Raw genomic sequence first — 7,500 nt, forward strand, 5'->3', positions numbered from 1 at the left:
GGTGTTTTTTTTGTGGGTCGATGTAACATTTGTCATGATGATTACCCAGATAGCAAAGAATTCTGGCCCATATTTGGCATAAAGCTGGCACAGCAGGCAATCATTCGCCACTGGCATACAACATATGGGCCAAACATGGCCCGGGTTTGGCAGAGGTGCAACCGTCTTTAAGGCGGCACACAAGATTTGGGCCAGATGTAAAATGTAGTATTTGGCTCAGATGTTAATAATTGATATGTGGGCCATGTAAGTTTGGCCTATCTTGACCCACATTTAAAATACATTACAATAATTTTTGAGTAAAGACAACAATTCTACCAATCAGGTCGCTTTGAGAAAAAACATGCTCATAGTGCGCCTAAAGAGCTTCAAGGGTTTATCAATTTCATCGTAATCAGGACACACCAACTTATCTGCCCTAGTTCAGGCACAGTTATGAGTTATTACCTTGGCTGTGACTTGACCCAGATATGGCCCATGTTTGCCCCTTGTCTGGAAGCCAGACTTTGTCAAGTCATGTACCGTAATTAACTACAGCATGTGGTCCAAGCAAAACTGATTGTGTGGGCCAGAGAATTTTTGCTATGTGGGTATAGTCCAATATGTAAATGGAAGTGATATAAGACTTTTATTGACTGTAAATTGAATAATTGACGACGTAAATGTGATTTGATGACTTAAAAAGAGGGTGGTGGGAGTAAATTGTTTTACACACTTGAGGAAAGCTAAATATATGTGAGCAATATCAAATGAGTAGCAAGGGAATATGGCTGAATATTAGCACTAATGGGATTGAGGCCACTGACCAATTGTCCCACCTGTTACAATATATACAGCCATATTTCATTGCTATGAGTTTAATATTGCATTTATACAACAGTTCGACGACATAATTGTGTATATAAAAAAAAATGTTTAGAATGATGACAAAACAGGTGATTTTTGCTCACATTTTAAGATTATAACACTGAACGACATGAAATTCCATTAGTCTATAGACTTTTCCCAGTATTTCTCTGTTGTAATTAGGAGATCACAATAATTAACCCTAAAAAAGCCAAAGCAACACGATTACTATCAATTTACTAAGATATAATTACAGCACTACAACATACAAAAGAGAGAGATCTGACTCCTTGTATCTCTGAAATTATAAATAGTTTAAATAGGCACAGTAGGCATAGTTGCAATCTAAACAAGTACATTTCCCCTATAAAAGCCTCAAAATTACGTTAAGTTGTCCAACAGCTGCAATATTTGTCAAACTGTAGTGAGTTTATTAACCTGCTGTCACACTGTGTGGGCGGGGTAATAAACAAGGGTGATGAGGCTTTACATGTGCTGATATTGCAGAATATCACAGTTATCAGCCAATCAGATTCGAGAACAGAATGCGTGTGTGTGTGTGTGCATGGTTGTGCGTGCGTGCGTGTGTGTGTGTATAAAAACTCAAAACAACAGTTGCTGTTTGTTCAATCCACTCATTTAAATTGAGCTGAAACCACACAATTTTTGAATGTTTTGGGGGGCACAACTTAATCGTTTTGTTCAATCCACATAAATTTGTAAAAACTAATAGTTTAACTTAATTTAATTTAATTGTTGCCCCCAGCTCAAATTGTGTTGAATTCAGCATTTTTACAGTGAAGGTGCTATTGATCTTATTTTGCAATGTGGATGTAAGCTTTTTTAAAATTTATTTGTTTATTTATTTTTGTTTTAGAATTTCCGATTTATTTACCTATGGAGTTTTTAAGGACAAATATTACTTGAAAAAAACAAAAAACAAAAAACAAAAAAAAAGGTTTGCCAAACTTCCGGTATAATGATAAAATTGCATTACTTGAGTGTGTAATTGAATAAAAGTAATGTAACTGGCACAAGGACGAATAAGTACAATTTAATTTAAAATTAAATAAATAAATAAAATAAAAAAAAAAGTTTTAACAAACTTAGTTTTAAGTTGAAAAAAAAAAAATGTTGCCTACTTGAAAATAAAATATAAATTGAAAAATGAAAACATTTAAGGCGGTTCCTTTCACTGTGGCAATCCCTGATTAATAAAGTGTCTAAGTCGAAGAATGAATGAATGAATGAATGAATGAATGAATGAATGAATGAATGAATGAATAAATGAATGAAACATTTGAGATGACATGACTTAAAACTATAAGTTGAAAATCGAGTTGACTGCTTGAAGTTGTGAATTGACTAAAATAGTTTTACTTGAAAGTGCAAGTTAAACTAATAGTACACTATAATATGTACACCACAAAATAAATACAACCAACCAGAAAATGCTAATAAATTTTACAATCATAGCAAGTAACAAATTGAACAAACCACAACTTTTTTAACTAAAACTGAAATGGTATTTTTGAAAATAGTCAACTTTTTTGTTATAGTAATTCGGTATTAGTTAGTTATAAAAATTGACAAAATTAAAAATATATATAATAATAATAATGATAATTATTATTATTATTATTGTTGTTGTTGTTGTTGTTGTATTATTATTATTATGTTTTTAATTTATTTATTTTCCCCTAAAAATAATAATTAATCCAATTAAAAAGGTGTTGATTTGTTGTGATCACAATTTTTTAAATCGTTCCAGATATCGTTTTCCTCACTCTTCTGAATTAAAAACATTGCTATTGTGTTCTCTAAAAACGTGTATTTTTGCTGTGTAACGCTCAAAATCACATTTTATCAGAAAATCTAGTAGAAATGTCATTAGTTTGCAAAACTAAAACTAAAAAAATTTAGCAGCTTTTTTTTTTTTTTTACTTAAAAACATCTATAAATTGAAAATCTATAAAACCAGAGAATTTCCAAATGGTTTGAGATATAGATTTTAATTACAGAACCATGGAGAATTATGGAGAAATGTTTGAGTTTTTTTCTGATGAGAAGATTTATGAAAAAACTACAGTTTCCAATACGACAAGAGTCAATAAGAAACAAAGGCTCTGATCACTTTATCCTTCGTTTCACCACACCATACATTTTCCTGCTCTTTAATCAATTCATTTAGCTTTGCAGCAAAATATAAGTCTTGAAAAAATAATGAGTCTGCCAAATGAACTGTAGAATGCAAATCCCACTGCTAAATGAGTTCAGATATGTGATCTAGCCATCTGTAACACAGCTGGTCAAAATGCACAGGTGGACATTTATTTGCTCTAGTTCTTTAGCACCACCCATAATAATTCACTTTTATTTCCTCCCCAAATACAAAATGCCTGTAAAAATGTGCACGTACCTTAGAGCAGCCCCTCAGATTACATCACCTGTTTCTGCTGAAGGATGAATTGAAATATTTAGTGATCCGCACTCGCGAAGGGAGAAGAGACAGAGACACAGTGGCTGAAACTCTTGATAATAATTAAAGTGGGAATTTCGCTCTGGACGTCTGTTTCCTTTCCCAGGCTGCTGTGTGTCCTTCGCTTTCATTCTCAGGCATGTGATCCATGTTCCCGTCAGTCCCACGAGACCAGGACAAACTCACTGCCCGATCAAAATAAACACACACACACACACACACACACACACACACACACACACACACACACACACACACACACACACACACACACACACACACACACACACACACACACACACACACTTAATTGTTTTAAATTAACAGTGGGAAAATAAAGCTTATTTGACAAAGTCTGTAATAATTTTGAATATGAATATGATAGATGAATGACTTAATTAGTTGAATTAATTATAAATTGAATTAATATTGGTTTTATTTGATTAAAGTAGTTTTTTATTGGTATGACTGTAGGACTTGCTAAAGCGTAAATAAACAAGAAACTGAATCTGTGGCTTTAACATGCATATTTTATAAAACATTGCAGGCAAATCAAAACAGTGTAGTAATTAAAGATTTTATTTGAGCTTTAATGCATTATTAATAAAGTAAAACGATAAAAAAAATAAACATATTAAAAAAAATCAAATAATAATAATAATAAAAAATATTATTAATAATAATAATAATAATAATAATAATAATAATAATATTGGTTACAGCCATATCACCCTGAAGCGAAGCAGAGATGAGCTGGGTCAGTACCTGGATGGGGGGCCACATGTTAAAAGTTGTGTTACGTTACCTTAAAAACTGCAGAAAACACAATGCAAAAATATTTAAATAAATTTCATAGTGATTTTTAGGACTGCCAATAATTGTGGAATACATATACTCACCGGCCACTTTATTAGGTACACCTTACTAGTACCGGGTTGGACCCACTTTTGCCTTCAGAACTGCCTTAATCCTTCGTGCCATAGATTCAACAAGATATTACAAAATATTCCTTAGAGATTTTGGTCCATATTGACATGATGACATCATGCAATTGCTGCAGGTTTGTTGGCTGCACATCCATTATGTGAATCTCCTGTTCCACCACATCCCAAAGGTGCTCTTTTGGATTGAGATCAAGTGACTGTGGAGGCCGTTTGAGTACAGTGAACTCATTTTCATGTTCAAAAAACCAGTCTGATATAAATCACACTTTATGATATGGTGTGTTATCCTGCTGCAAGTAGCCATCAGAAGATGGGTACACTGTGGTCATAAAGGGATGGACATGGCCAGGGATTGACATGCTGCTCAATTGGTACTAATGGGCCCAGAGTGTGCCAAGAAAGCATCCCCCACACCATTACACCACCACCACCACCACCAGCCTGAACCGCTGATGCAAGACAGGATGGATGCATGCTTTCATGTTCTTGACGCCAAATTCTGTACCTACCAACCCGAATGTTGTAGCAGAAATCCAGACTTTATCAGACCAGGCAAAGTTTTTCCAATCTTCTAAGGTCCAATTTTAGTGAGCTCGTGCGAATTGTAGCCTCAGTTTCCTATTCTTAGCTGACATGAGTGGCACCTGTTGTGGTCTTCTGCTGCTGTAGCCCATCCACCCCAAGAATCGATGTGTTGTGTGTTCAGAGATGTTCTTCTGCATATCTCTGCTGTAGCGAGTGGTTATTTGAGTTACTGTTGCCTTTCTATCAGCTGGAACCAGTCTGGCCATTCTCCTCTGGCATCAACAAGACATTTGCGCCCACAGAACTGTCGCTCACTGGATATTTTCTCTTTTTAGGACCATTCTCTGTAAACCCTAGAGATGGTTGTACGTGAAAATCACAGTAGATCAACAGTTTATGAAATAGTCAGACCAGTCTATCTGGCACCAACAACCATGCCACATTTAAACTCACTTAAAGCACCTTTCTTTCCCAATCTGATGCTCGGTTTGAACTGCAGTAGATCATCTTGACCATGTCTACATGCATAAATGCATTGAGTTGCTGCCATGTGATTGGATGATTAGAAATTTGTGTTGATGAACAGTTGGACAGGTGTACCTAATAAAGGGGCCGGTGAGTGCACAGTCAAGCCCAAAGTTATTCATACCCCCTATATATATATATATATATATATATATATATATATATATATATATATATATATATATATATATATATATATATATATATATATATATAAATATATACATATATATATATATATATATATATATATATATATATATATATATATATATATATATATATATATATAATATTTACTTGAGATAAAGATTAGATTTTTGAAAATCTTTCAATCTGAGATAATGCTTCTACAATAAAAAAAATGCATTTATTTAGCAGCTTTTAACCAATTGTTACCAGGGGTGTCAATAATTGTAGAGGACACTTTTAGAACACCTTTGAAAGTGTTTTATAGAGAAAAAAAGGTTAACTCTGGCTCCACACACTGACTGTAAGAGCTGAAATCCTGCTCGTACTGTACAGCCCACAAACACACGTCATGATGTAAGTTATCTTAATGAATAATCATGCTGATGTTTAACTCAAATTTATGAGCGCTGTCTGGTGCATGTTAGTCCACATAATCCTGGACATGATGATAAAATGGTGCCAGGCACACACACACACACACACACACAAAGATGAGAGATTCATAACAGCACATTTCCCTTTCATGCCATTTTGTGGCAAATTAGCATTTCATAAATCAGTTCCTGCAGGGCAGACCTTTCCATGACCTCTGAGAGGAAAGTGGGAATGTATGTCTCCGTGTGCGCGCGCATGTTTTTTTTTGTTCGTGCACATGGGTATGTAGGTTTGTTTGTATTAGAGGGTGTGTGCGTGTGCAAGCATGTTGGTTTGTGTGTTGCATGGTAAAATGTGTGTGTTTGTGTATGTATGAGATGGTGGCTGTAAAGGGGTTTCTGTGCTTCTGGATGTGTGTGAATGTTTGTGTGCGTAGGTGTGTGTGTGGATTGGTATGTTTGTGTGTGGGTGGGTTAGTGTGTGTGTGTGTGTGTTTGCATGGTGTGTTTTTGTGTGTGTGTGTGTGTGTTGCTTGGTGTGTTTGTTTGTGTTCGTGTTTTTATGTTTGTGTGCATTTGTTTGTGTATGTATACTTGGGTTTGTGTGTTTGCGTGTGTGTTTGTGTGTGTGTGTGTGGGTGGGGGGGTTGTATATGGGTTTGTGTGTGTTGCTTGGCATGTGTGGGTGGGTTAGGGTGTGTGTGTGTGGGTAGGTCGGTGTGTGTGTGTTTGTTGCTTTGTATGACCATGTTTGTTTGTTTGTGTGTGTTTGCGTTGGTGTGTGTGTATTGGTGTGTGTGTGTCTGTGTATTTGTGTATTGCTTGGTGTGTGTGTTTGTTGGGTTTTTATGTTGTGTGCATTTGTTTGTGTGTGTATACTTGGGTTTGTGTGTTTGTGTGGGGGGAGGGGTATATAGGTTTGTGTGTGTTTTTGTGTGTTGCTTGGCGTGTGTGGGTGGGTTATGGTGTGTGTGTGTGTTGGGGGGTGGGTGCATGTTTAGGTGTATATGGGTTAGTGTGTGTGTGTGTGTGTTTGTTTGTTTGTTTGTGAGTGTTTGCGTTGGTTTGTGTGTGTGTGTGTGTGTATTTGCATATGTGTATTAGTGTGTGTTTATGTGGTTTTGTTTGTGGGTTTGTGTGTGTTTGTGTATTGCTTGGTGTGTGTTTGTTGGGTTTTTATGTTTGTGTGCATTTGTTTGTGTGTATACTTGGGTTTGTGTGTTTGCGCGTGTGTGTGTGTGTGTGTGTAGGGGGTATATGGGTTTGTGTGCATTCGTGTGTTGCTTGGTGTGTGTGTGTGTGTGTGTGGGGGGGGGGGGGTGGGTTGGTGTGTGTGTTTGTTGATTTGTGTGTGTGTGTGTGTGTGTGTATGTGTGTGTCTGTGTGTGTGTAGGTGTGTCGTTGGGTTATTGTGGGTGGGTTTGTGAGTGTTTGGGGGGGTTATAAGTTTTTGTGTTGTTAGGTTTGTACTTTTGTGTGTATGTGAGGGTTTGTGTGTTTGTGCGTATTTGCATGTGTGTATTGGTGTGTGTGTGTGTGTTTTTGTGTGTGTGTGTGTGGGGGGTGGATTTGTATGTTTGAGTGTGTTTGTGTATTGCTTGGTGTGTGTTTGTTG

General features: G+C 36.1%; 1 protein-coding gene across 6 annotated transcripts in view; it reads right to left on the bottom strand.

Moving 5' to 3' along the window:
• Positions 1-7,500, bottom strand: part of si:ch73-193i22.1 — a 33,352-nt gene that overhangs the window by 16,919 nt on the left and 8,933 nt on the right. For 5 of the 6 annotated variants that reach the window (XR_012384850.1, XR_012384851.1, NM_001423524.1 and 2 more), the window contains one exon: positions 3,266-3,510. The gene's annotated coding sequence lies outside the window, so the exon portion shown is untranslated. Of the gene's footprint in view, positions 1-3,265; positions 3,542-7,500 lie in introns of those variants that run through there. The other variant, XR_012384852.1, reaches the window with a different exon arrangement.

The sequence above is a fragment of the Danio rerio genome, chromosome 9 (genome assembly GCF_049306965.1).
Source record: "Danio rerio strain Tuebingen ecotype United States chromosome 9, GRCz12tu, whole genome shotgun sequence".
Taxonomy (NCBI): Eukaryota; Metazoa; Chordata; class Actinopteri; order Cypriniformes; family Danionidae; genus Danio; species Danio rerio.